Genomic DNA, 27,652 nt, shown 5'->3' with positions numbered 1-27,652 from the left:
GTCCCAGGCAGACTCCTGCTGTGTGCTGCTCTGCTGTCCCCGCTGCTCAGCTGGTTCTCCGCCGCTCAGCTGGTACGCGAAGCTCTGGCTATTTTTAAACAGCCAGGCTTCCCTGTCGCAAACCAACAGACACCCTACTGCCCGCCCCCTGCAGGCTAGCAGCCAATCAGACACTCACTCAGGCTCTCACACTGCCGCCCAGCAAACACACGCTCGGATTCTTCCTCAGCAAGCAAACAAACACAGACTCGGATACTTACAAGTCCCAGGCAAACTCCTGCTGTGTGCTGCTCTGCTGTCCCCGCTGCTCAGCTGGTTCTCCGCCGCTCAGCTTGTTCGCGAAGCTCTGGCTATTTTTAAACAGCCAGGTTTCCCTGTCGCAAACCAACAGACACGCTACTGCCCGCCCCCTGCAGGCTAGCAGCCAATCAGACACTCACTCAGGCTCTCACACTGCCCCCCCAGCAAACACACGCTCGGATACTTCCTCAGCAAGCAAACAAACACAGACTCGGATACTTACCAGTGCCAGGCAAACTCCTGCTGTGTGCTGCTCTGCTGTCCCCGCTGCTCAGCTGGTTCTCCGCCGCTCAGCTGGTTCGCGAAGCTCTGGCTATTTTTAAACAGCCAGGCTTCCCTGTCGCAAACCAACAGACACCCTACTGCCCGCCCCCTGCAGGCTAGCAGCCAATCAGACACTCATTCAGGCTCTCACACTACCCCCCCAGCAAACACACGCTCGGATACTACCTCAGCAAGCAAACAAACACAGACTCGGATACTTACCAGTCCCAGGCAAACTCCTGCTGTGTGCTGCTCTGCTGTCCCCGCTGCTCAGCTGGTTGTCCGCCGCTCAGCTGGTACGCGAACCTCTGGCTATTTTTAAACAGCCAGGCTTCCCTGTCGCAAACCAACAGACACCCTACTGCCCGCCCCCTGCAGGCTAGCAGCCAATCAGACACTCACTCAGGCTCTCACACTGCCCCCCCAGCAAACACACGCTCGGATACTTCCTCAGGAAGCAAACAAACCCAGACTCCGATACTTACCAGTGCCAGGCAAATTCCTGCTGTGAGCTTCTCTGCTGTCCCCGCTGCTCAGCTGGTTCTCCGCCGCTCAGCTGGTTCGCGAAGCTCTGGCTATTTTTAAACAGCCAGGCTTCCCTGTCGCAAACCAACAGACACCCTACTGCCCGCCCCCTGCAGGCTAGCAGCCAATCAGACACTCACTCAGGCTCTCACACTACCCCCCCAGCAAACACACGCTCGGATACTACCTCAGCAAGCAAACAAACACAGACTCGGATACTTACCAGTCCCAGGCAAACTCCTGCTGTGTGCTGCTCTGCTGTGCCCGCTGCTCAGCTGGTTCTCCGACGCTCAGCTGGTACGCGAAGCTCTGGCTATTTTTAAACAGCCAGGCTTCCCTGTCGCAAACAAATAGACAGCCTACTGCCCGCCCCCTGCAGGCTAGCAGCCAATCAGACACTCACTCAGGCTCTCACACTGCCCCCCCAGCAAACACACGCTCGGATACCTCCTCAGCAAGCAAACAAACACAGACTCGGATACTTACCAGTCCCAGGAAAACTCCTGCTGTGTGCTGCTCTGCTGTCACCGCTGCTCAGCTGGTTCTCCGCCGCTCAGCTGGTTCGCGAAGCTCTGGCTATTTTTAAACAGCCAGGCTTCCCTGTCCCATACCAACAAACACCCTACTGCCCGCCCCCTGCAGGCTAGCAGCCAATCAGACACTCACTCAGGCTCTCACACTGCCCCCCCAGCAAACACACGCTCAGATTCTTCCTCAGCAAGCAAACAAACACAGACTCGGATACTTACCAGTCCCAGGCAAACTCCTGCTGTGTGCTGCTCTGCTGTCCCCGCTGCTCATCTGGTTCTCCGCCGCTCAGCTGGTTCGCGAAGCTCTGGCTATTTTTAAACAGCCAGGCTTCCCTGTCGCAAACCAACAGACACGCTACTGCCCGCCCCCTGCAGGCTAGCAGCCAATCAGACACTCACTCAGGCTCTCACACTGCCCCCCCAGCAAACACACGCTCGGATACTTCCTCAGCAAGCAAACAAACACAGACACGGATACTTACCAGTGCCAGGCAAACTCCTGCTGTGTGCTGCTCTGCTGTCCCCGCTGCTCAGCTGGTTCTCCGCCGCTCAGCTGGTTCGCGAAGCTCTGGCTATTTTTAAACAGCCAGGCTTCCCTGTCGCAAACCAACAGACACCCTACTGCCCGCCCCCTGCAGGCTAGCAGCCAATCAGACACTCATTCAGTCTCTCACACTACCCCCCCAGCAAACACACGCTCGGATACTACCTCAGCAAGCAAACAAAGACAGACTCGGATACTTACCAGTCCCAGGCAAATTCCTGCTGTGTGCTGCTCTGCTGTCCCCGCTGCTCAGCTGGTTGTCCGCCGCTCAGCTGGTACGCGAAGCTCTGGCTATTTTTAAACAGCCAGGCTTCCCTGTCGCAAACCAACAGACACCCTACTGCCCGCCCCCTGCAGGCTAGCAGCCAATCAGACACTCACTCAGGCTCTCACACTGCCCCCCCAGCAAACACACGCTCGGATACTTCCTCAGCAAGCAAACAAACACAGACTCGGATACTTACCAGTCCCAGGCAAACTCCTGCTGTGAGCTGCTCTGCTGTCCCCGCTGCTCAGCTGGTTCTCCGCCGCTCAGCTGGTTCGCGAAGCTCTGGCTATTTTTAAACAGCCAGGCTTCCCTATCGCAAACCAACAGACACCCTACTGCCCGCCCCCTGCAGGCTAGCAGCCAATCACACACTCACTCAGGCTCTCACACTACCCCCCCAGCAAACACACGCTCGGATACTACCTCAGCAAGCAAACAAACACAGACTCGGATGCTTACCAGTCCCAGGCAAACTCCTGCTGTGTGCTGCTCTGCTGTCCCCGCTGCTCAGCTGGTTCTCCGCCGCTCAGCTGGTACGCGAAGCTCTGGCTATTTTTAAACAGCCAGGCTTCCCTGTCGCAAACCAACAGACACCCTACTGCCCGCCCCCTGCAGGCTAGCAGCCAATCAGACACTCACTCAGGCTCTCACACTGCCGCCCAGCATACACACGCTCGGATTCTTCCTCAGCAAGCAAACAAACACAGACTCGGATACTTACCAGTCCCAGGAAAACTCCTGCTGTGTGCTGCTCTGCTGTCCCCGCTGCTCAGCTGGTTCTCCGCCGCTCAGCTTGTTCGCGAAGCTCTGGCTATTTTTAAACAGCCAGGCTTCCCTGTCGCAAACCAACAGACACGCTACTGCCCGCCCCCTGCAGGCTAGCAGCCAATCAGACACTCACTCAGGCTCTCACACTGCCCCCCCAGCAAACACACGCTCAGATTCTTCCTCAGCAAGCAAACAAACCCAGACTCGGATACTTACCAGTCCCAGGCAAACTCCTGCTGTGTGCTGCTCTGCTCTCCCCGCTGCTCAGCTGGTTCTCCGCCGCTCAGCTTGTTTGCGAAGCTCTGGCTATTTTTAAACAGCCAGGCTTCCCTGTCGCAAACCAACAGACACGCTACTGCCCGCCCCCTGCAGGCTAGCAGCCAATCAGACACTCACTCAGGCTCTCACACTGCCCCCCCAGCAAACACACGCTCGGATACTTCCTCAGCAAGCAAACAAACACAGACTCGGATACTTACCAGTGCCAGGCAAACTCCTGCTGTGTGCTGCTCTGCTGTCCCCGCTGCTCAGCTGGTTCTCCGCCGCTCAGCTGGTTCGCGAAGCTCTGGCTACTTTTAAACAGCCAGGCTTCCCTGTCGCAAACCAACAGACACCCTACTGCCCGCCCCCTGCAGGCTAGCAGCCAATCAGACACTCATTCAGGCTCTCACACTACCCCCCCAGCAAACACACGCTCGGATACTACCTCAGCAAGCAAACAAACACAGACTCGGATACTTACCAGTCCCAGGCAAACACCTGCTGTGTGCTGCTCTGCTGTCCCCGCTGCTCAGCTGGTTGTCCGCCGCTCAGCTGGTACGCGAACCTCTGGCTATTTTTAAACAGCCAGGCTTCCCTGTCGCAAACCAACAGACACCCTACTGCCCGCCCCCTGCAGGCTAGCAGCCAATCAGACACTCACTCAGGCTCTCACACTGCCCCCCCAGCAAACACACGCTCGGATACTTCCTCAGCAAGCAAACAAACACAGACTCGGATACTTACCAGTCCCAGGCAAACTCCTGCTGTGAGCTGCTCTGCTGTCCCCGCTGCTCAGCTGGTTCTCCGCCGCTCAGCTGGTTCGCGAAGCTCTGGCTATTTTTAAACAGCCAGGCTTCCCTATCGCAAACCAACAGACACCCTACTGCCCGCCCCCTGCAGGCTAGCAGCCAATCACACACTCACTCAGGCTCTCACACTGCCCCCCCAGCAAACACACGCTCGGATACTTCCTCAGGAAGCAAACAAACCCAGACTCCGATACTTACCAGTGCCAGGCAAATTCCTGCTGTGAGCTGCTCTGCTGTCCCCGCTGCTCAGCTGGTTCTCCGCCGCTCAGCTGGTTCGCGAAGCTCTGGCTATTTTTAAACAGCCAGGCTTCCCTGTCGCAAACCAACAGACACCCTACTGCCCGCCCCCTGCAGGCTAGCAGCCAATCAGACACTCACTCAGGCTCTCACACTACCCCCCCAGCAAACACACGCTCGGATACTACCTCAGCAAGCAAACAAACACAGACTCGGATACTTACCAGTCCCAGGCAAACTCCTGCTGTGTGCTGCTCTGCTGTCCCCGCTGCTCAGCTGGTTCTCCGACGCTCAGCTGGTACGCGAAGCTCTGGCTATTTTTAAACAGCCAGGCTTCCCTGTCGCAAACCAACAGACACCCTACTGCCCGCCCCCTGCAGGCTAGCAGCCAATCAGACACTCACTCAGGCTCTCACACTGCCCCCCCAGCAAACACACGCTCCCATACTTCCTCAGCAAGCAAACAAACACAGACTCGAATACTTACCAGTCCCAGGCAAACTCCTGCTGTGAGCTGCTCTGCTGTCCCCGCTGCTCAGCTGGTTCTACGCCGCTCAGCTGGTTCGCGAAGCTCTGGCTATTTTTAAACAGCCAGGCTTCCCTGTCGCAAACCAACAGACACCCTACTGTCCGCTCCCTGCGGCTAGCAGCCAATCAGACACTCACTCAGGCTCTCACACTGCCCCCCCAGCAAACACACGCTCGGATACTTCCTCAGCAAGCAAACAAACCCAGACTCGGATACTTACCAGACCCAGGCAAACTCCTGCTGTGAGCTGCTCTGCTGTCCCCGCTGCTCAGCTGGTTCTCCGCCGCTCAGCTGGTTCGCGAAGCTCTGGCTATTTTTAAACAGCCAGGCTTCCCTGTCGCAAACCAACAGACACCCTAATGCCCGCCTCCTGCAGGCTAGCAGCCAATCAGACACTCACTGACTCTCTCACACTGCCCCCCCAGCAAACACACGCCCGGATACTTCCTCAGCAAGCAAACAAACCCAGACTCGGATACTTACCAGTCCCAGGCAAACTCCTGCTGTGTGCTGCTCTGCTGTCCCCGCTGCTCAGCTGGTTCTCCGCCGCTCAGCTGGTACGCGAAGCTCTGGCTATTTTTAAACAGCCAGGCTTCCCTGTCGCAAACCAACAGACACCCTACTGCCCGCCCCCTGCAGGCTAGCAGCCAATCAGACACTCACTCAGGCTCTCACACTGCCCCCCCAGCAAACACACGCTCGGATTCTTCCTCAGCAAGCAAACAAACGCAGACTCGGATACTTACCAGTCCCAGGGAAACTCCCGCTGTGAGCTGCTCTGCTGTCCCCACGGCTCAGCTGGTTCTCCGCCGCTCAGCTGGTTCATGAAGCTCTGGCTATTTTTAACAGCCAGGCTTCCCTGTCGCAAAGCCAACAGACACCCTACTGCCCGCCCCCTGCAGGCTAGCAGCCAATCAGACACTCATTCAGGGTCTCACACTGCCCCCCCAGCAAACACACGCTCGGATACTACCTCAGCAAGCAAACAAACACAGACTCGGATACCTACCAGTCCCAGGCAAACTCCTGCTGTGTGCTGCTCTGCTGTCCCCGCTGCTCAGCTGGTTCTCCGCCGCTCAGCTGGTACGAGAAGCTCTGGCTATTTTTAAACAGCCGGGCTTCCCTGTCGCAAACAAATAGACAGCCTACTGCCCGCCCCCTGCAGGCTAGCAGCCAATCAGACACTCACTCAGGTTCTCACACTGCCCCCCCAGCAAACACACGCTCAGATACTTCCTCAGCAAGCAAACAAACACAGACTCGGATACTTACCAGTCCCAGGCAAACTCCTGCTGTGAGCTGCTCTGCTGTCCCCGCTGCTCAGCTGGTTCTCCGCCGCTCAGCTGGTTCGCGAAGCTCTGGCTATTTTTAAACAGCCAGGCTTCCCTGTCGCAAACCAACAGACACCCTACTGCCCGCCCCCTGCAGGCTAGCAGCCAATCAGACACTCACTCAGGCTCTCACACTACCCCCCCAGCAAACACACGCTCGGATACTACCTCAGCAAGCAAACAAACACAGACTCGGATACTTACCAGTCCCAGGCAAACTCCTGCTGTGTGCTGCTCTGCTGTCCCCGCTGCTCAGCTGGTTCTCCGCCGCTCAGCTGGTACGCGAAGCTCTGGCTATTTTTAAACAGCCAGGCTTCCCTGTCGCAAACCAACAGACACACTACTGCCCGCTCCCTGCGGCTAGCAGCCAATCAGACACTCACTCAGTCTCTCACACTGCCCCCCCAGGAAACACACGCTCGGATACTTCCTCAGCAAGCAAACAAACACAGACTCGGATAATTACCAGTCCCAGGCAAACTCCTGCTGTGTGCTGCTCTGCTGTCCCCGCTCCTCAGCTGGTTCTCCGCCGCTCAGCTGGTTCGCGAAGCTCTGGCTATTTTTAAACAGCCAGGCTTCCCTGTCGCAAACCAACAGACACCCTACTGCCCGAATCCTGCAGGCTAGCAGCCAATCAGACACTCACTGACTCTCTCACACTGCCCCCCCAGCAAACACACGCTCGGATACTTCCTCAGCAAGCAAACAAACCCAGACTCGGATACTTACCAGTCCCAGGCAAACTCCTGCTGTGTGCTGCTCTGCTGTCCCCGCTCCTCAGCTGGTTCTCCGCCGCTCAGCTGGTACGCGAAGCTCTGGCTATTTTTAAACAGCCAGGCTTCCCTGTCGCAAACCAACAGACACCCTACTGCCCGCCCCCTGCAGGCTAGCAGCCAATCAGACACTCACTCTGGCTCTCACACTGCCCCCCCAGCAAACACACGCTCGGATTCTTCCTCAGCAAGCAAACAAACGCAGACTCGGATACTTACCAGTCCCAGGCAAACTCCTGCTGTGAGCTGCTCTGCTGTCCCCGATGCTCAGCTGCTTCTCCGCCGCTCAGCTGGTTCGCGAAGCTCTGGCTATTTTTAAACAGCCGGCCTTCCCTGTCGCAAACAAATAGACAGCCTACTGCCCGCCCCCTGCAGGCTAGCAGCCAATCAGACACTCACTCAGGTTCTCACACTGCCCCCCCAGCAAACACACGCTCAGATACTTCCTCAGCAAGCAAACAAACACAGACTCGGATACTTACCAGTCCCAGGCAAACTCCTGCTGTGAGCTGCTCTGCTGTCCCCGCTGCTCAGCTGGTTCTCCGCCGCTCAGCTGGTTCGCGAAGCTCTGGCTATTTTTAAACAGCCAGGCTTCCCTGTCGCAAACCAACAGACACCCTACTGCCCGCCCCCTGCAGGCTAGCAGCCAATCACACACTCACTCAGGCTCTCACACTGCCCCCCAGCAAACACACGCTCGGATACTTCCTCAGCAAGCAAACAAACCCAGACTCCGATACTTACCAGTGCCAGGCAAACTCCTGCTCTGAGCTGCTCTGCTGTCCCCGCTGCTCAGCTGGTTCTCCGCCGCTCAGCTGGTTCGCGAAGCTCTGGCTATTTTTAAACAGCCAGGCTTCCCTGTCGCAAACCAACAGACACCCTACTGCCCGCCCCCTGCAGGCTAGCAGCCAATCAGACACTCACTCAGGCTCTCACACTACCCCCCCAGCAAACACACGCTCGGATACTACCTCAGCAAGCAAACAAACACAGACTCGGATACTTACCAGTCCCAGGCAAACTCCTGCTGTGTGCTGCTCTGCTGTCCCCGCTGCTCAGCTGGTACGCGAAGCACTGGCTATTTTTAAACAGCCAGGCTTCCCTGTCGCAAACCAACAGACACCCTACTGCCCGCTCCCTGCGGCTAGCAGCCAATCAGACACTCACTCAGTCTCTCACACTGCCCCCCCAGGAAACACACGCTCGGATACTTCCTCAGCAAGCAAACAAACACAGACTCGGATAATTACCAGTCCCAGGCAAACTCCTGCTGTGTGCTGCTCTGCTGTCCCCGCTACTCAGCTGGTTCTCCGCCGCTCAGCTGGTTCGCGAAGCTCTGCCTATTTTTAAACAGCCAGGCTTCCCTGTCACAAACCAACAGACACGCTACTGCCCGCCCCCTGCAGGCTAGCAGCCAATCAGACACTCACTCAGGCTCTCACACTGCCCCCCCAGCAAACACACGCTCGGATACTTCCTCAGCAAGCAAACAAACCCAGACTCCGATACTTACCAGACCCAGGCAAACTCCTGCTGTGAGCTGCTCTGCTGTCCCCGCTGCTCAGCTGGTTCTCCGCCGCTCAGCTGGTTCGCGAAGCTCTGGCTATTTTTAAACAGCCAGGCTTCCCTGTCGCAAACCAACAGACACCCTACTGCCCGCCTCCTGCAGGCTAGCAGCCAATCAGACACTCACTGACTCTCTCACACTGCCCCCCCAGCAAACACACGCTCGGATACTTCCTCAGCAAGCAAACAAACCCAGACTCGGATACTTACCAGTCCCAGGCAAACTCCTGCTGTGTGCTGCTCTGCTGTCCCCGCTGCTCAGCTGGTTCTCCGCCGCTCAGCTGGTACGCGAAGCTCTGGCTATTTTTAAACAGCCAGGCTTCCCTGTCGCAAACCAACAGACACACTACTGCCCGCTCCCTGCGGCTAGCAGCCAATCAGACACTCACTCAGTCTCTCACACTGCCCCCCCAGGAAACACACGCTCGGATACTTCCTCAGCAAGCAAACAAACACAGACTCGGATAATTACCAGTCCCAGGCAAACTCCTGCTGTGTGCTGCTCTGCTGTCCCCGCTCCTCAGCTGGTTCTCCGCCGCTCAGCTGGTTCGCGAAGCTCTGGCTATTTTTAAACAGCCAGGCTTCCCTGTCGCAAACCAACAGACACCCTACTGCCCGAATCCTGCAGGCTAGCAGCCAATCAGACACTCACTGACTCTCTCACACTGCCCCCCCAGCAAACACACGCTCGGATACTTCCTCAGCAAGCAAACAAACCCAGACTCGGATACTTACCAGTCCCAGGCAAACTCCTGCTGTGTGCTGCTCTGCTGTCCCCGCTCCTCAGCTGGTTCTCCGCCGCTCAGCTGGTACGCGAAGCTCTGGCTATTTTTAAACAGCCAGGCTTCCCTGTCGCAAACCAACAGACACCCTACTGCCCGCCCCCTGCAGGCTAGCAGCCAATCAGACACTCACTCTGGCTCTCACACTGCCCCCCCAGCAAACACACGCTCGGATTCTTCCTCAGCAAGCAAACAAACGCAGACTCGGATACTTACCAGTCCCAGGCAAACTCCTGCTGTGAGCTGCTCTGCTGTCCCCGATGCTCAGCTGCTTCTCCGCCGCTCAGCTGGTTCGCGAAGCTCTGGCTATTTTTAAACAGCCGGGCTTCCCTGTCGCAAACAAATAGACAGCCTACTGCCCGCCCCCTGCAGGCTAGCAGCCAATCAGACACTCACTCAGGTTCTCACACTGCACCCCCCAGCAAACACACGCTCAGATACTTCCTCAGCAAGCAAACAAACACAGACTCGGATACTTACCAGTCCCAGGCAAACTCCTGCTGTGAGCTGCTCTGCTGTCCCCGCTGCTCAGCTGGTTCTCCGCCGCTCAGCTGGTTCGCGAAGCTCTGGCTATTTTTAAACAGCCAGGCTTCCCTGTCGCAAACCAACAGACACCCTACTGCCCGCCCCCTGCAGGCTAGCAGCCAATCACACACTCACTCAGGCTCTCACACTGCCCCCCAGCAAACACACGCTCGGATACTTCCTCAGCAAGCAAACAAACCCAGACTCCGATACTTACCAGTGCCAGGCAAACTCCTGCTCTGAGCTGCTCTGCTGTCCCCGCTGCTCAGCTGGTTCTCCGCCGCTCAGCTGGTTCGCGAAGCTCTGGCTATTTTTAAACAGCCAGGCTTCCCTGTCGCAAACCAACAGACACCCTACTGCCCGCCCCCTGCAGGCTAGCAGCCAATCAGACACTCACTCAGGCTCTCACACTACCCCCCCAGCAAACACACGCTCGGATACTACCTCAGCAAGCAAACAAACACAGACTCGGATACTTACCAGTCCCAGGCAAACTCCTGCTGTGTGCTGCTCTGCTGTCCCCGCTGCTCAGCTGGTACGCGAAGCACTGGCTATTTTTAAACAGCCAGGCTTCCCTGTCGCAAACCAACAGACACCCTACTGCCCGCTCCCTGCGGCTAGCAGCCAATCAGACACTCACTCAGTCTCTCACACTGCCCCCCCAGGAAACACACGCTCGGATACTTCCTCAGCAAGCAAACAAACACAGACTCGGATAATTACCAGTCCCAGGCAAACGCCTGCTGTGTGCTGCTCTGCTGTCCCCGCTACTCAGCTGGTTCTCCGCCGCTCAGCTGGTTCGCGAAGCTCTGCCTATTTTTAAACAGCCAGGCTTCCCTGTCACAAACCAACAGACACGCTACTGCCCGCCCCCTGCAGGCTAGCAGCCAATCAGACACTCACTCAGGCTCTCACACTGCCCCCCCAGCAAACACACGCTCGGATACTTCCTCAGCAAGCAAACAAACCCAGACTCGGATACTTACCAGACCCAGGCAAACTCCTGCTGTGAGCTGCTCTGCTGTCCCCGCTGCTCAGCTGGTTCTCCGCCGCTCAGCTGGTTCGCGAAGCTCTGGCTATTTTTAAACAGCCAGGCTTCCCTGTCGCAAACCAACAGACACCCTACTGCCCGCCTCCTGCAGGCTAGCAGCCAATCAGACACTCACTGACTCTCTCACACTGCCCCCCCAGCAAACACACGCTCGGATACTTCCTCAGCAAGCAAACAAACCCAGACTCGGATACTTACCAGTCCCAGGCAAACTCCTGCTGTGTGCTGCTCTGCTGTCCCCGCTGCTCAGCTGGTTCTCCGCCGCTCAGCTGGTACGCGAAGCTCTGGCTATTTTTAAACAGCCAGGCTTCCCTGTCGCAAACCAACAGACACCCTACTGCCCGCCCCCTGCAGGCTAGCAGCCAATCAGACACTCACTCAGGCTCTCACACTGCCCCCCCAGCAAACACACGCTCGGATTCTTCCTCAGCAAGCAAACAAACGCAGACTCGGATACTTACCAGTCCCAGGGAAACTCCTGCTGTGAGCTGCTCTGCTGTCCCCACGGCTCAGCTGGTTCTCCGCCGCTCAGCTGGTTCATGAAGCTCTGACTATTTTTAAACAGCCAGGCTTCCCTGTCGCAAACCAACAGACACCCTACTGCCCGCCCCCTGCAGGCTAGCAGCCAATCAGACACTCACTCAGGCTCTCACACTGCCCCTCCCAGCAAACACACGCTCAGATACTTCCTCAGCAAGCAAACAAACACAGACTCTGATACTTACCAGACCCAGGCAAACGCCTGCTGTGAGCTACTCTGCTGTCCCCGCTGCTCAGCTGGTTCTCCGCAGCTCAGCTGGTTCGCGAAGCTCTGGCTATTTTTAAACAGCCAGGCTTCCCTGTCGCAAACCAACAGACACTCTACTGCCCGCCCCCTGCAGGCTAGCAGCCAATCAGACACTCATTCAGGCTCTCACACTGCCCCCCCAGCAAACACACGCTCGGATACTACCTCAGCAAGCAAACAAACACAGACTCGGATACTTACCAGTCCCAGGCAAACTCCTGCTGTGTGCTGCTCTGCTGTCCCCGCTGCTCAGCTGGTTCTCCGCCGCTCAGCTGGTACGCGAAGCTCTGGCTATTTTTAAACAGCCGGGCTTCTCTGTCGCAAACAAATAGACAGCCTACTGCCCGCCCCCTGCAGGCTAGCAGCCAATCAGACACTCATTCAGGCTCTCACACTACCCCCCCAGCAAACACACGCTCGGATACTTCCTCAGCAAGCAAACAAACACAGACTCGGATCCTTACCAGTCCCAGGCAAACTCCTGCTGTGTGCTGCTCTGCTGTCCCCGCTGCTCAGCTGGTTGTCCGCCGCTCAGCTGGTACGCGAACCTCTGGCTATTTTTAAACAGCCAGGCTTCCCTGTCGCAAACCAACAGACACCCTACTGCCCGCCCCCTGCAGGCTAGCAGCCAATCAGACACTCACTCAGGCTCTCACACTACCCCCCCAGCAAACACACGCTCGGATACTACCTCAGCAAGCAAACAAACACAGACTCGGATACTTACCAGTCCCAGGCAAACTCCTGCTGTGTGCTGCTCTGCTGTCCCCGCTGCTCAGCTGGTTCTCCGCCGCTCAGCTGGTACGCGAAGCTCTGGCTATTTTTAAACAGCCAGGCTTCCCTGTCGCAAACCAACAGTCACCCTACTGCCCGCCCCCTGCAGGCTAGCAGCCAATCAGACACTCACTCAGGCTCTCACACTGCCGCCCAGCAAACACACGCTCGGATTCTTCCTCAGCAAGCAAACAAACCCAGACTCGGATACTTACCAGTCCCAGGCAAACTCCTGCTGTGTGCTGCTCTGCTGTCCCCGCTGCTCAGCTGGTTCTCCGCCGCTCAGCTTGTTCGCGAAGCTCTGGCTATTTTTAAACAGCCAGGCTTCCCTGTCGCAAACCAACAGACACGCTACTGCCCGCCCCCTGCAGGCTAGCAGCCAATCAGACACTCACTCAGGCTCTCACACTGCCCCCCCAGCAAACACACGCTCGGATACTTCCTCAGCAAGCAAACAAACACAGACTCGGATACTTACCAGTGCCAGGCAAACTCCTGCTGTGTGCTGCTCTGCTGTCCCCGCTGCTCAGCTGGTTCTCCGCCGCTCAGCTGGTTCGCGAAGCTCTGGCTATTTTTAAACAGCCAGGCTTCCCTGTCGCAAACCAACAGACACCCTACTGCCCGCCCCCTGCAGGCTAGCAGCCAATCAGACACTCATTCAGGCTCTCACACTACCCCCCCAGCAAACACACGCTCGGATACTACCTCAGCAAGCAAACAAACACAGACTCGGATACTTACCAGTCCCAGGCAAACTCCTGCTGTGTGCTGCTCTGCTGTCCCCGCTGCTCAGCTGGTTGTCCGCCGCTCAGCTGGTACGCGAACCTCTGGCTATTTTTAAACAGCCAGGCTTCCCTGTCGCAAACCAACAGACACCCTACTGCCCGCCCCCTGCAGGCTAGCAGCCAATCAGACACTCACTCAGGCTCTCACACTGCCCCCCCAGCAAACACACGCTCGGATACTTCCTCAGCAAGCAAACAAACACAGACTCGGATACTTACCAGTCCCAGGCAAACTCCTGCTGTGAGCTGCTCTGCTGTCCCCGCTGCTCAGCTGGTTCTCCGCCGCTCAGCTGGTTCGCGAAGCTCTGGCTATTTTTAAACAGCCAGGCTTCCCTATCGCAAACCAACAGACACCCGACTGCCCGCCCCCTGCAGGCTAGCAGCCAATCACACACTCACTCAGGCTCTCACACTGCCCCCCCAGCAAACACACGCTCGGATACTTCCTCAGGAAGCAAACAAACCCAGACTCCGATACTTACCAGTGCCAGGCAAATTCCTGCTGTGAGCTGCTCTGCTGTCCCCGCTGCTCAGCTGGTTCTCCGCCGCTCAGCTGGTTCGCGAAGCTCTGGCTATTTTTAAACAGCCAGGCTTCCCTGTCGCAAACCAACAGACACCCTACTGCCCGCCCCCTGCAGGCTAGCAGCCAATCAGACACTCACTCAGGCTCTCACACTACCCCCCCAGCAAACACACGCTCGGATACTACCTCAGCAAGCAAACAAACACAGACTCGGATACTTACCAGTCCCAGGCAAACTCCTGCTGTGTGCTGCTCTGCTGTCCCCGCTGCTCAGCTGGTTCTCCGCCGCTCAGCTGGTTCGCGAAGCTCTGGCTATTTTTAAACAGCCAGGCTTCCCTGTCGCAAACCAACAGACACCCTACTGCCCGCCCCCTGCAGGCTAGCAGCCAATCAGACACTCACTCAGGCTCTCACACTGCCGCCCAGCAAACACACGCTCGGATTCTTCCTCAGCAAGCAAACAAACCCAGACTCGGATACTTACCAGACCCAGGCAAAGTCCTGCTGTGAGCTGCTCTGCTGTCCCCGCTGCTCAGCTGGTTCTCCGCCGCTCAGCTGGTTCGCGAAGCTCTGGCTATTTTTAAACAGCCAGGCTTCCCTGTCGCAAACCAACAGACACCCTACTGCCCGCCCCCTGCAGGCTAGCAGCCAATCAGACACTCACTCAGGCTCTCACACTGCCCCCCCAGCAAACACACGCTCGGATACTTCCTCAGCAAGCAAACAAACCCAGACTCGGATACTTACCAGTCCCAGGCAAACTCCTGCTGTGTGCTGCTCTGCTGTCCCCGCTGCTCAGCTGGTTCTCCGCCGGTCAGCTGGTTCGCGAAGCTCTGGCTATTTTTAAACAGCCAGGCTTCCCTGTCGCAAACCAACAGACACACTGCTGCCCGCCCCCTGCAGGCTAGCAGCCAATCAGACACTCACTCAGGCTCTCACACTGCCCCCCCAGCAAACACACGCTCGGATACTTCCTCAGCAAGCAAACAAACCCAGACTCGGATACTTACCAGTCCCAGGCAAACTCCTGCTGTGTGCTGCTCTGCTGTCCCCGCTGCTCAGCTGGTTCTCCGCCGGTCAGCTGGTTCGCGAAGCTCTGGCTATTTTTAAACAGCCAGGCTTCCCTGTCGCAAACCAACAGACACCCTACTGCCCGCCCCCTGCAGGCTAGCAGCCAATCAGACACTCACTCAGGCTCTCACACTGCCCCCCCAGCAAACACACGCTCGGATACTACCTCAGCAAGCAAACAAACACAGACTCGGATACTTACCAGTCCCAGGCAAACTCCTGCTGTGTGCTGCTCTGCTGTCCCCGCTGCTCAGCTGGTTCTCCGACGCTCAGCTGGTACGCGAAGCTCTGGCTATTTTTAAACAGCCAGGCTTCCCTGTCGCAAACAAATAGACAGCCTACTGCCCGCCCCCTGCAGGCTAGCAGCCAATCAGACACTCACTCAGGCTCTCACACTGCCCCCCCAGCAAACACACGCTCGGATACTTCCTCAGCAAGCAAACAAACACAGACTCGGATACTTACCAGTCCCAGGAAAACTCCTGCTGTGTGCTGCTCTGCTGTCCCCGCTGCTCAGCTGGTTCTCCGCCGCTCAGCTGGTTCGCGAAGCTCTGGCTATTTTTAAACAGCCAGGCTTCCCTATCGCAAACCAACAGACACCCGACTGCCCGCCCCCTGCAGGCTAGCAGCCAATCACACACTCACTCAGGCTCTCACACTGCCCCCCCAGCAAACACACGCTCGGATACTTCCTCAGGAAGCAAACAAACCCAGACTCCGATACTTACCAGTGCCAGGCAAATTCCTGCTGTGAGCTGCTCTGCTGTCCCCGCTGCTCAGCTGGTTCTCCGCCGCTCAGCTGGTTCGCGAAGCTCTGGCTATTTTTAAACAGCCAGGCTTCCCTGTCGCAAACCAACAGACACCCTACTGCCCGCCCCCTGCAGGCTAGCAGCCAATCAGACACTCACTCAGGCTCTCACACTACCCCCCCAGCAAACACACGCTCGGATACTACCTCAGCAAGCAAACAAACACAGACTCGGATACTTACCAGTCCCAGGCAAACTCCTGCTGTGTGCTGCTCTGCTGTCCCCGCTGCTCAGCTGGTTCTCCGCCGCTCAGCTGGTTCGCGAAGCTCTGGCTATTTTTAAACAGCCAGGCTTCCCTGTCGCAAACCAACAGACACCCTACTGCCCGCCCCCTGCAGGCTAGCAGCCAATCAGACACTCACTCAGGCTCTCACACTGCCGCCCAGCAAACACACGCTCGGATTCTTCGTCAGCAAGCAAACAAACCCAGACTCGGATACTTACCAGACCCAGGCAAAGTCCTGCTGTGAGCTGCTCTGCTGTCCCCGCTGCTCAGCTGGTTCTCCGCCGCTCAGCTGGTTCGCGAAGCTCTGGCTATTTTTAAACAGCCAGGCTTCCCTGTCGCAAACCAACAGACACCCTACTGCCCGCCCCCTGCAGGCTAGCAGCCAATCAGACACTCACTCAGGCTCTCACACTGCCCCCCCAGCAAACACACGCTCGGATACTTCCTCAGCAAGCAAACAAACCCAGACTCGGATACTTACCAGTCCCAGGCAAACTCCTGCTGTGTGCTGCTCTGCTGTCCCCGCTGCTCAGCTGGTTCTCCGCCGCTCAGCTGGTTCGCGAAGCTCTGGCTATTTTTAAACAGCCAGGCTTCCCTGTCGCAAACCAACAGACACCCTAATGCCCGCCCCCTGCAGGCTAGCAGCCCATCAGACACTCACTCAGGCTCTCACACTGCCCCCCCAGCAAACACACGCTCGGATACTACCTCAGCAAGCAAACAAACACAGACTCGGATACTTACCAGTCCCAGGCAAACTCCTGCTGTGTGCTGCTCTGCTGTCCCCGCTGCTCAGCTGGTTCTCCGACGCTCAGCTGGTACGCGAAGCTCTGGCTATTTTTAAACAGCCAGGCTTCCCTGTCGCAAACAAATAGACAGCCTACTGCCCGCCCCCTGCAGGCTAGCAGCCAATCAGACACTCACTCAGGCTCTCACACTGCCCCCCCAGCAAACACACGCTCGGATACTTCCTCAGCAAGCAAACAAACACAGACTCGGATACTTACGAGTCCCAGGAAAACTCCTGCTGTGTGCTGCTCTGCTGTCCCCGCTGCTCAGCTGGTTCTCCGCCGCTCAGCTGGTTCGCGAAGCTCTGGCTATTTTTAAACAGCCAGGCTTCCCTGTCGCAAACCAACAGACACCCTACTGCCCGCCCCCTGCAGGCTAGCAGCCAATCAGACACTCACTCAGGCTCTCACACTGCCCCCCCAGCAAACACACGCTCCCATACTTCCTCAGCAAGCAAACAAACACAGATTCGAATACTTACCAGTCCCAGGCAAACTCCTGCTGTGAGCTGCTCTGCTGTCCCCGCTGCTCAGCTGGTTCTCCGCCGCTCAGCTGGTTCGCGAAGCTCTGGCTCTTTTTAAACAGCCAGGCTTCCCTGTCGCAAACCAACAGACACCCTACTGCCCGCTCCCTGCGGCTAGCAGCCAATCAGACACTCACTCAGGCTCTCACACTGCCCCCCCAGCAAACACACGCTCGGATACTACCTCAGCAAGCAAACAAACACGGACTCGGATACTTACCAGTCCCAGGCAAACTCCTGCTGTGTGCTGCTCTGCTGTCCTCGCTACTCAGCTGGTTCTCCGCCGCTCAGCTGGTTCGCGAAGCTCTGGCTATTTTTAAACAGCCAGGCTTCCCTGTCCCAAACCAACAAACACCCTACTGCCCGCCCCCTGCAGGCTAGCAGCCAATGAGACACTCACTCAGGCTCTCACACTGCCCCCCCAGCAAACACACGCTCGGATACTTCCTCAGCAAGCAAACAAACCCAGACTCGGATACTTACCAGACCCAGGCAAACGCCTGCTGTGAGCTGCTCTGCTGTCCCCGCTGCTCAGCTGGTTCTCCGCCGCTCAGCTGGTACGCGAAGCTCTGGCTATTTTTAAACAGCCGGGCTTCTCTGTCGCAAACAAATAGACAGCCTACTGCCCGCCCCCTGCAGGCTAGCAGCCAATCAGACACTCACTCAGGCTCTCACACTGCCCCCCCAGCAAACACACGCTCAGATTCTTCCTCAGCAAGCAAACAAACACAGACTCGGATACTTACCAGTCCCAGGCAAACTCCTGCTGTGTGCTGCTCTGCTGTCCCCGCTGCTCAGCTGGTTCTCCGCCGCTCAGCTTGTTCGCAAAGCTCTGGCTATTTTTAAACAGCCAGGCTTCCCTGTCGCAAACCAACAGACACGCTACTGCCCGCCCCCTGCAGGCTAGCAGCCAATCAGACACTCACTCAGGCTCTCACACTGCCCCCCCAGCAAACACACGCTCGGATACTTCCTCAGCAAGCAAACAAACACAGACTCGGATACTTACCAGTGCCAGGCAAACTCCTGCTGTGTGCTGCTCTGCTGTGCCCGCTGCTCAGCTGGTTCTCCGCCGCTCAGCTGGTTCGCGAAGCTCTGGCTACTTTTAAACAGCCAGGCTTCCCTGTCGCAAACCAACAGACACCATACTGCCCGCCCCCTGCAGGCTAGCAGCCAATCAGACACTCATTCAGGCTCTCACACTACCCCCCCAGCAAACACACGCTCGGATACTACCTCAGCAAGCAAACAAACACAGACTCGGATACTTACCAGTCCCAGGCAAACTCCTGCTGTGTGCTGCTCTGCTGTCCCCGCTGCTCAGCTGGTTGTCCGCCGCTCAGCTGGTACGCGAACCTCTGGCTATTTTTAAACAGCCAGGCTTCCCTGTCGCAAACCAACAGACACCCTACTGCCCGCCCCCTGCAGGCTAGCAGCCAATCAGACACTCACTCAGGCTCTCACACTGCCCCCCCAGCAAACACACGCTCGGATACTTCCTCAGCAAGCAAACAAACACAGACTCGGATACTTACCAGTGCCAGGCAAACTCCTGCTGTGAGCTGCTCTGCTGTCCCCGCTGCTCAGCTGGTTCTCCGCCGCTCAGCTGGTTCGCGAAGCTCTGGCTATTTTTAAACAGCCAGGCTTCCCTGTCGCAAACCAACAGACACCCTACTGCCCGCCCCCTGCAGGCTAGCAGCCAATCAGACACTCACTCAGGCTCTCACACTACCCCCCCAGCAAACACACGCTCGGATACTACCTCAGCAAGCAAACAAACACAGACTCGGATACTTACCAGTCCCAGGCAAACTCCTGCTGTGTGCTGCTCTGCTGTCCCCGCTGCTCAGCTGGTTCTCCGACGCTCAGCTGGTACGCGAAGCTCTGGCTATTTTTAAACAGCCAGGCTTCCCTGTCGCAAACCAACAGACACCCTACTGCCCGCCCCCTGCAGGCTAGCAGCCAATCAGACACTCACTCAGGCTCTCACACTGCCCCCCCAGCAAACACACGCTCCCATACTTCCTCAGCAAGCAAACAAACACAGACTCGAATACTTACCAGTCCCAGGCAAACTCCTGCTGTGAGCTGCTCTGCTGTCCCCGCTGCTCAGCTGGTTCTACGCCGCTCAGCTGGTTCGCGAAGCTCTGGCTATTTTTAAACAGCCAGGCTTCCCTGTCGCAAACCAACAGACACCCTACTGTCCGCTCCCTGCGGCTAGCAGCCAATCAGACACTCACTCAGGCTCTCACACTGCACCCCCAGCAAACACACGCTCGGATACTTCCTCAGCAAGCAAACAAACCCAGACTCGGATACTTACCAGACCCAGGAAACTCCTGCTGTGAGCTGCTCTGCTGTCCCCGCTGCTCAGCTGGTTCTCCGCCGCTCAGCTGGTTCGCGAAGCTCTGGCTATTTTTAAACAGCCAGGCTTCCCTATCGCAAACCAACAGACACCCTACTGCCCGCCCCCTGCAGGCTAGCAGCCAATCACACACTCACTCAGGCTCTCACACTGCCCACCCAGCAAACACACGCTCGGATACTTCCTCAGGAAGCAAACAAACCCAGACTCCGATACTTACCAGTGCCAGGCAAATTCCTGCTGTGAGCTGCTCTGCTGTCCCCGCTGCTCAGCTGGTTCTCCGCCGCTCAGCTGGTTCGCGAAGCTCTGGCTATTTTTAAACAGCCAGGCTTCCCTGTCGCAAACCAACAGACACCCTACTGCCCGCCCCCTGCAGGCTAGCAGCCAATCAGACACTCACTCAGGCTCTCACACTACCCCCCCAGCAAACACACGCTCGGATACTACCTCAGCAAGCAAACAAACACAGACTCGGATACTTACCAGTCCCAGGCAAACTCCTGCTGTGTGCTGCTCTGCTGTCCCCGCTGCTCAGCTGGTTCTCCGACGCTCAGCTGGTACGCGAAGCTCTGGCTATTTTTAAACAGCCAGGCTTCCCTGTCGCAAACCAACAGACACCCTACTGCCCGCCCCCTGCAGGCTAGCAGCCAATCAGACACTCACTCAGGCTCTCACACTGCCCCCCCAGCAAACACACGCTCCCATACTTCCTCAGCAAGCAAACAAACACAGACTCGAATACTTACCAGTCCCAGGCAAACTCCTGCTGTGAGCTGCTCTGCTGTCCCCGCTGCTCAGCTGGTTCTACGCCGCTCAGCTGGTTCGCGAAGCTCTGGCTATTTTTAAACAGCCAGGCTTCCCTGTCGCAAACCAACAGACACCCTACTGTCCGCTCCCTGCGGCTAGCAGCCAATCAGACACTCACTCAGGCTCTCACACTGCCCCCCCAGCAAACACACGCTCGGATACTTCCTCAGCAAGCAAACAAACCCAGACTCGGATACTTACCAGACCCAGGCAAACTCCTGCTGTGAGCTGCTCTGCTGTCCCCGCTGCTCAGCTGGTTCTCCGCCGCTCAGCTGGTTCGCGAAGCTCTGGCTATTTTTAAACAGCCAGGCTTCCCTGTCGCAAACCAACAGACACCCTAATGCCCGCCTCCTGCAGGCTAGCAGCCAATCAGACACTCACTGACTCTCTCACACTGCCCCCCCAGCAAACACACGCCCGGATACTTCCTCAGCAAGCAAACAAACCCAGACTCGGATACTTACCAGTCCCAGGCAAACTCCTGCTGTGTGCTGCTCTGCTGTCCCCGCTGCTCAGCTGGTTCTCCGCCGCTCAGCTGGTACGCGAAGCTCTGGCTATTTTTAAACAGCCAGGCTTCCCTGTCGGAAACCAACAGACACCCTACTGCCCGCCCCCTGCAGGCTAGCAGCCAATCAGACACTCACTCAGGCTCTCACACTGCCCCCCCAGCAAACACACGCTCGGATTCTTCCTCAGCAAGCAAACAAACGCAGACTCGGATACTTACCAGTCCCAGGGAAACTCCCGCTGTGAGCTGCTCTGCTGTCCCCACGGCTCAGCTGGTTCTCCGCCGCTCAGCTGGTTCATGAAGCTCTGGCTATTTTTAACAGCCAGGCTTCCCTGTCGCAAACCAACAGACACCCTACTGCCCGCCCCCTGCAGGCTAGCAGCCAATCAGACACTCATTCAGGGTCTCACACTGCCCCCCCAGCAAACACACGCTCGGATACTACCTCAGCAAGCAAACAAACACAGACTCGGATACCTACCAGTCCCAGGCAAACTCCTGCTGTGTGCTGCTCTGCTGTCCCCGCTGCTCAGCTGGTTCTCCGCCGCTCAGCTGGTACGAGAAGCTCTGGCTATTTTTAAACAGCCGGGCTTCCCTGTCGCAAACAAATAGACAGCCTACTGCCCGCCCCCTGCAGGCTAGCAGCCAATCAGACACTCACTCAGGTTCTCACACTGCCCCCCCAGCAAACACACGCTCAGATACTTCCTCAGCAAGCAAACAAACACAGACTCGGATACTTACCAGTCCCAGGCAAACTCCTGCTGTGAGTTGCTCTGCTGTCCCCGCTGCTCAGCTGGTTCTCCGCCGCTCAGCTGGTTCGCGAAACTCTGGCTATTTTTAAACAGCCAGGCTTCCCTGTCGCAAACCAACAGACACCCTACTGCCCGCCCCCTGCAGGCTAGCAGCCAATCAGACACTCACTCAGGCTCTCACACTACCCCCCCAGCAAACACACGCTCGGATACTACCTCAGCAAGCAAACAAACACAGACTCGGATACTTACCAGTCCCAGGCAAACTCCTGCTGTGAGCTGCTCTGCTGTCCCCGCTGCTCAGCTGGTTCTCCGCCGCTCAGCTGGTTCGGGAAGCTCTGGCTATTTTTAAACAGCCAGGCTTCCCTATCGCAAACCAACAGACACCCTACTGCCCGCCCCCTGCAGGCTAGCAGCCAATCACACACTCACTCAGGCTCTCACACTACCCCCCCAGCAAACACACGCTCGGATACTACCTCAGCAAGCAAACAAACACAGACTCGGATGCTTACCAGTCCCAGGCAAACTCCTGCTGTGTGCTGCTCTGCTGTCCCCGCTGCTCAGCTGGTTCTCCGCCGCTCAGCTGGTACGCGAAGCTCTGGCTATTTTTAAACAGCCAGGCTTCCCTGTCGCAAACCAACAGACACCCTACTGCCCGCCCCCTGCAGGCTAGCAGCCAATCAGACACTCACTCAGGCTCTCACACTGCCGCCCAGCATACACACGCTCGGATTCTTCCTCAGCAAGCAAACAAACACAGACTCGGATACTTACCAGTCCCAGGAAAACTCCTGCTGTGTGCTGCTCTGCTGTCCCCGCTGCTCAGCTGGTTCTCCGCCGCTCAGCTTGTTCGCGAAGCTCTGGCTATTTTTAAACAGCCAGGCTTCCCTGTCGCAAACCAACAGACACGCTACTGCCCGCCCCCTGCAGGCTAGCAGCCAATCAGACACTCACTCAGGCTCTCACACTGCCCCCCCAGCAAACACACGCTCAGATTCTTCCTCAGCAAGCAAACAAACCCAGACTCGGATACTTACCAGTCCCAGGCAAACTCCTGCTGTGTGCTGCTCTGCTCTCTCCGCTGCTCAGCTGGTTCTCCGCCGCTCAGCTTGTTTGCGAAGCTCTGGCTATTTTTAAACAGCCAGGCTTCCCTGTCGCAAACCAACAGACACGCTACTGCCCGCCCCCTGCAGGCTAGCAGCCAATCAGACACTCACTCAGGCTCTCACACTGCCCCCCCAGCAAACACACGCTCGGATACTTCCTCAGCAAGCAAACAAACACAGACTCGGATACTTACCAGTGCCAGGCAAACTCCTGCTGTGTGCTGCTCTGCTGTCCCCGCTGCTCAGCTGGTTCTCCGCCGCTCAGCTGGTTCGCGAAGCTCTGGCTACTTTTAAACAGCCAGGCTTCCCTGTCGCAAACCAACAGACACCCTACTGCCCGCCCCCTGCAGGCTAGCAGCCAATCAGACACTCATTCAGGCTCTCACACTACCCCCCCAGCAAACACACGCTCGGATACTACCTCAGCAAGCAAACAAACACAGACTCGGATACTTACCAGTCCCAGGCAAACTCCTGCTGTGTGCTGCTCTGCTGTCCCCGCTGCTCAGCTGGTTGTCCGCCGCTCAGCTGGTACGCGAACCTCTGGCTATTTTTAAACAGCCAGGCTTCCCTGTCGCAAACCAACAGACACCCTACTGCCCGCCCCCTGCAGGCTAGCAGCCAATCAGACACTCACTCAGGCTCTCACACTGCCCCCCCAGCAAACACACGCTCGGATACTTCCTCAGCAAGCAAACAAACACAGACTCGGATACTTACCAGTCCCAGGCAAACTCCTGCTGTGAGCTGCTCTGCTGTCCCCGCTGCTCAGCTGGTTCTCCGCCGCTCAGCTGGTTCGCGAAGCTCTGGCTATTTTTAAACAGCCGGGCTTCCCTGTCGCAAACAAATAGACAGCCTACTGCCCGCCCCCTGCAGGCTAGCAGCCAATCAGACACTCACTCAGGTTCTCACACTGCCCCCCCAGCAAACACACGCTCAGATACTTCCTCAGCAAGCAAACAAACACAGACTCGGATACTTACCAGTCCCAGGCAAACTCCTGCTGTGAGTTGCTCTGCTGTCCCTGCTGCTCAGCTGGTTCTCCGCCGCTCAGCTGGTTCGCGAAACTCTGGCTATTTTTAAACAGCCAGGCTTCCCTGTCGCAAACCAACAGACACCCTACTGCCCGCCCCCTGCAGGCTAGCAGCCAATCAGACACTCACTCAGGCTCTCACACTACCCCCCCAGCAAACACACGCTCGGATACTACCTCAGCAAGCAAACAAACACAGACTCGGATACTTACCAGTCCCAGGCAAACTCCTGCTGTGAGCTGCTCTGCTGTCCCCGCTGCTCAGCTGGTTCTCCGCCGCTCAGCTGGTTCGCGAAGCTCTGGCTATTTTTAAACAGCCAGGCTTCCCTATCGCAAACCAACAGACACCCTACTGCCCGCCCCCTGCAGGCTAGCAGCTGATCACACACTCACTCAGGCTCTCACACTACCCCCCCAGCAAACACACGCTCGGATACTACCTCAGCAAGCAAACAAACACAGACTCGGATGCTTACCAGTCCCAGGCAAACTCCTGCTGTGAGCTGCTCTGCTGTCCCCGCTGCTCAGCTGGTTCTCCGCCGCTCAGCTGGTTCATGAAGCTCTGGCTATTTTTAACAGCCAGGCTTCCCTGTCGCAAACCAACAGACACCCTACTGCCCGCCCCCTGCAGGCTAGCAGCCAATCAGACACTCATTCAGGGTCTCACACTGCCCCCCCAGCAAACACACGCTCGGATACTACCTCAGCAAGCAAACAAACACAGACTCGGATACCTACCAGTCCCAGGCAAACTCCTGCTGTGTGCTGCTCTGCTGTCCCCGCTGCTCAGCTGGTTCTCCGCCGCTCAGCTGGTACGAGAAGCTCTGGCTATTTTTAAACAGCCGGGCTTCCCTGTCGCAAACAAATAGACAGCCTACTGCCCGCCCCCTGCAGGCTAGCAGCCAATCAGACACTCACTCAGGTTCTCACACTGCCCCCCCAGCAAACACACGCTCAGATACTTCCTCAGCAAGCAAACAAACACAGACTCGGATACTTACCAGTCCCAGGCAAACTCCTGCTGTGAGTTGCTCTGCTGTCCCCGCTGCTCAGCTGGTTCTCCGCCGCTCAGCTGGTTCGCGAAACTCTGGCTATTTTTAAACAGCCAGGCTTCCCTGTCGCAAACCAACAGACACCCTACTGCCCGCCCCCTGCAGGCTAGCAGCCAATCAGACACTCACTCAGGCTCTCACACTACCCCCCCAGCAAACACACGCTCGGATACTACCTCAGCAAGCAAACAAACACAGACTCGGATACTTACCAGTCCCAGGCAAACTCCTGCTGTGAGCTGCTCTGCTGTCCCCGCTGCTCAGCTGGTTCTCCGCCGCTCAGCTGGTTCGGGAAGCTCTGGCTATTTTTAAACAGCCAGGCTTCCCTATCGCAAACCAACAGACACCCTACTGCCCGCCCCCTGCAGGCTAGCAGCCAATCACACACTCACTCAGGCTCTCACACTACCCCCCCAGCAAACACACGCTCGGATACTACCTCAGCAAGCAAACAAACACAGACTCGGATGCTTACCAGTCCCAGGCAAACTCCTGCTGTGTGCTGCTCTGCTGTCCCCGCTGCTCAGCTGGTTCTCCGCCGCTCAGCTGGTACGCGAAGCTCTGGCTATTTTTAAACAGCCAGGCTTCCCTGTCGCAAACCAACAGACACCCTACTGCCCGCCCCCTGCAGGCTAGCAGCCAATCAGACACTCACTCAGGCTCTCACACTGCCGCCCAGCATACACACGCTCGGATTCTTCCTCAGCAAGCAAACAAACACAGACTCGGATACTTACCAGTCCCAGGAAAACTCCTGCTGTGTGCTGCTCTGCTGTCCCCGCTGCTCAGCTGGTTCTCCGCCGCTCAGCTTGTTCGCGAAGCTCTGGCTATTTTTAAACAGCCAGGCTTCCCTGTCGCAAACCAACAGACACGCTACTGCCCGCCCCCTGCAGGCTAGCAGCCAATCAGACACTCACTCAGGCTCTCACACTGCCCCCCCAGCAAACACACGCTCAGATTCTTCCTCAGCAAGCAAACAAACCCAGACTCGGATACTTACCAGTCCCAGGCAAACTCCTGCTGTGTGCTGCTCTGCTCTCCCCGCTGCTCAGCTGGTTCTCCGCCGCTCAGCTTGTTTGCGAAGCTCTGGCTATTTTTAAACAGCCAGGCTTCCCTGTCGCAAACCAACAGACACGCTACTGCCCGCCCCCTGCAGGCTAGCAGCCAATCAGACACTCACTCAGGCTCTCACACTGCCCCCCCAGCAAACACACGCTCGGATACTTCCTCAGCAAGCAAACAAACACAGACTCGGATACTTACCAGTGCCAGGCAAACTCCTGCTGTGTGCTGCTCTGCTGTCCCCGCTGCTCAGCTGGTTCTCCGCCGCTCAGCTGGTTCGCGAAGCTCTGGCTACTTTTAAACAGCCAGGCTTCCCTGTCGCAAACCAACAGACACCCTACTGCCCGCCCCCTGCAGGCTAGCAGCCAATCAGACACTCATTCAGGCTCTCACACTACCCCCCCAGCAAACACACGCTCGGATACTACCTCAGCAAGCAAACAAACACAGACTCGGATACTTACCAGTCCCAGGCAAACTCCTGCTGTGTGCTGCTCTGCTGTCCCCGCTGCTCAGCTGGTTGTCCGCCGCTCAGCTGGTACGCGAACCTCTGGCTATTTTTAAACAGCCAGGCTTCCCTGTCGCAAACCAACAGACACCCTACTGCCCGCCCCCTGCAGGCTAGCAGCCAATCAGACACTCACTCAGGCTCTCACACTGCCCCCCCAGCAAACACACGCTCGGATACTTCCTCAGCAAGCAAACAAACCCAGACTCGGATACTTACCAGTCCCAGGCAAACTCCTGCTGTGAGCTGCTCTGCTGTCCCCGCTGCTCAGCTGGTTCTCCGCCGCTCAGCTGGTTCGCGAAGCTCTGGCTATTTTTAAACAGCCGGGCTTCCCTGTCGCAAACAAATAGACAGCCTACTGCCCGCCCCCTGCAGGCTAGCAGCCAATCAGACACTCACTCAGGTTCTCACACTGCCCCCCCAGCAAACACACGCTCAGATACTTCCTCAGCAAGCAAACAAACACAGACTCGGATACTTACCAGTCCCAGGCAAACTCCTGCTGTGAGTTGCTCTGCTGTCCCCGCTGCTCAGCTGGTTCTCCGCCGCTCAGCTGGTTCGCGAAACTCTGGCTATTTTTAAACAGCCAGGCTTCCCTGTCGCAAACCAACAGACACCCTACTGCCCGCCCCCTGCAGGCTAGCAGCCAATCAGACACTCACTCAGGCTCTCACACTACCCCCCCAGCAAACACACGCTCGGATACTACCTCAGCAAGCAAACAAACACAGACTCGGATACTTACCAGTCCCAGGCAAACTCCTGCTGTGAGCTGCTCTGCTGTCCCCGCTGCTCAGCTGGTTCTCCGCCGCTCAGCTGGTTCGCGAAGCTCTGGCTATTTTTAAACAGCCAGGCTTCCCTATCGCAAACCAACAGACACCCTACTGCCCGCCCCCTGCAGGCTAGCAGCCAATCACACACTCACTCAGGCTCTCACACTACCCCCCCAGCAAACACACGCTCGGATACTACCTCAGCAAGCAAACAAACACAGACTCGGATGCTTACCAGTCCCAGGCAAACTCCTGCTGTGTGCTGCTCTGCTGTCCCCGCTGCTCAGCTGGTTCTCCGCCGCTCAGCTGGTACGCGAAGCTCTGGCTATT

This window comes from Lepidochelys olivacea, assembly GCF_965140295.1.
Source record: "Lepidochelys olivacea isolate rLepOli2 genome assembly, chromosome: 22".
NCBI lineage: Eukaryota > Metazoa > Chordata > Testudines > Cheloniidae > Lepidochelys > Lepidochelys olivacea.
Note: the sequence above shows the minus strand (reverse complement) of the source record.